We start from the raw sequence: 3004 nt of genomic DNA on the forward strand, positions 1-3004 counted from the left end.
ATAAAAATGACAAAAAAAGACATAAAATGACCATAAAAAGACACAAAATAACTAAAACAGACACAAAAAAGACACAAATGACACCAATGACAAAAAAGACACAAAATAACAAAAAAGACACAAAATAAATAAAAAAGACACAACAACAGACACAAAATTACCAAAAAAAAGACACAAAAAGACACAAATTACTAAAAAAGACATTTAAAGACATGAAAAGGATTCAAATATGAACAAAAAAAAGTTTAGAATTGTTCCATTGTTCATTGATATAAATTGATAATTTTTATCATTAATTGGACACAGGGGCCACAGCAGGGGCCAAAGGCTTCTTCACAGGGGCAGTGGCCCCTGGAGGCCCCTGTGTAGAACCGCCACTGGAGTGCTTCTTATTTGAAAGCACTTTGAATTACCTTGTGTTGAATTGTGCTATACAAATAAACTTGCCTTGCCTTATTTAATTATGATTTTACATTTTCCAGCCTGTATGTTTGAAAATAAACACATGAGACAATTGCCAAGTTATGTGTTTGTTTTGATGTATTTTTTTTTTTTTTTTCAATACAATGCTTGGGACAAATGTGTATGACATTTTTGTGTCCTCATATGAATTTTACAAAACTATAACTTCAAAATGCAATAAACTAAAACTAAATAAAACTAAACTTAATTTGTACTGTGGCATGCTTTATGAAATATGCTTTATTGCTGTAGGCTATTGTATATTTTTTCTATCCTTGACATGTTTTTTCTTTATTGTTTTACTATTTTGTTCTGTTATTTTGAGACATGTCTATGGTGAAACCTAAGAGGAATTTCCACTCAGTGGATAATAGAGTTTTCGTATTCCTATTCGTATTTGTATTTGTATTTAGATAGATAGATAGATAGATAGATAGATAGATAGATAGATAGATAGATAGATAGATAGATAGATAGATAGATAGATAGATAGATAGATAGACTTTATTTATCCCAAGCTGGGAAATTACAGTGTAGCAGCAGCATTACACACAGAGACAATAACAACACAATTAAATAATTAAATAAAAAGAACAACCTAGGCATACTTCAAGCAATAAAATATAAAAATACAATAAAATGTAATGTAAAAACTACAATAAGTGTCTAAAGAAGGAGTATGTATTAAGGAGTAGAATTCCAGTGCAGAATAAATATGAATATACAGTATAAAAATGTTGGTGCTATGAAACAAATAAGGTGCAATGAACAGTGTGCATAAAAACACATAAAGTGCATAACGACGGTATGTAATGAACCAGACTATTATTTGTTATTGTACAGTGTGATGGCATGTGGAAGGAAAGATTTTTTGTATTTTACGCACATGTATGACTTCTTTGCCAAGACTTGGATTATTTAATTATGATTTTACATTTTCCAGCCTGTATGTTTGAAAATAAACATATGAGACAATTTCCAAGTTATGTGTTTGTTTTGATGTAATTTTTTTTGTGTATGACATTTTTGTGTCTTCATTTTACTTTTACAAAACTATCTCTGCTAACTTCAAAATGCAATAAACTAAAACTAAATAAAACTAAACTTAATTTGTACTGTAGCATGCTTTTATGAAATTTTATACTTGAATGGGTGATGGTACAGTTATTGCTGTAGGCTATTTCAAATTTTTTCTATCCTTGAAATGTTTTTTCTTTATTGTTTTATTATTTTGTTCTGTTATTTTGAGACATGTCTATAATGAAACCAAAGAGGAATTTCCACTCTGTGGATAATAAAGTTTTCATATTGGTATTTGCATTTGTATTTGTATTCGTATAAAGAGTCATACACTGTATACTTAGAAGTACCTATATGTGCTCAGTAATGTAATATTCATGATATGTAATCATAAAGGTTTTTTGGGGGAGGTTTAGATTTTATTCAAACTTTACGGCTATTTGACTCCACAAAATCCACATTTTTTGTCCATTGGACTTTTTAAATTTTGCATCATAAAGAATGTCCTAAACAGGAAGCCATTTGTAAATTTCAATGTGTCCACAAATATAACCCAAAGAGCCATGACATTTAGCATGGGTACAGACAAAACGGTATACAACACATCCCAGTAATTGAATGGGAAAACCAGATGTCACATTTTTCATTACATACCCTTGAAAATGGGGAAAAGAAAAAGAGGGGAAGATGCCAAAGACAGGAACAACAACTCCACACTCTGGCAATAATAGGGATATTAATCTCTAGCTTTATTGCTTTTCATACATGTATCAATTTTAATAGTAGTCCAGTTCGTAGACCTAACGTTAATATAGTTGTTTTATTTTTTTAATCTATTCCGGATGTAGCAGTATGTTATTATATCGACCTTAACACTGAACTGGTGGAGCGGATAGTGTTAAGTGCACACTACACTGCCCTCCGCTGGTCACATGTTAGAACTACACCTACATCTTGATCACTATTACTATATATGTGTAAAATGTGGTATTAACTATCATGCTTGTACTTGTTCATTGTCATATTAAATTATCAAAAATATGAACCTCGGAATCATTTAATTTGATTTATTCTGAATACATCCCTCAAATTGATATATGTCCTAGTGATCTTTTCTGCCCACAACTATTTACATAAATTACTATTTTATTTTTTTGGTTTTGGCCTTTTTTACCTCAGATGTCTAAGGTGTGGCGTTGTGTGGGCTTTTTTTAAATAAGTGGTTATCCTACTGGAGGAGCTGACAGTGCATGAGATGACAATTAGTGGTTACTGTGGGAAAACTACAGCTTCACTTTCTACAGTGGGCAGCAGAAATAGATTTTTTAAGTTTGTCAATGTTGCATTTCACCTAACACGAGAGGGATTAGTAGTTCTGCACATAGAACTATGGTTCTGCAGTTTAACGCATATGGCAGCTATTCTCAACCTTGGGGTCAGGACCCCAATTGGGGTCGCGAGATGATTTCTGGGGGTCGCCAAATCATTTTGGAAGTCAGCTCTGTCTCCACTGTGTTAAAGT

Source organism: Centropristis striata, chromosome 23 (assembly GCF_030273125.1).
Source record: "Centropristis striata isolate RG_2023a ecotype Rhode Island chromosome 23, C.striata_1.0, whole genome shotgun sequence".
NCBI classification, from domain to species: Eukaryota; Metazoa; Chordata; class Actinopteri; order Perciformes; family Serranidae; genus Centropristis; species Centropristis striata.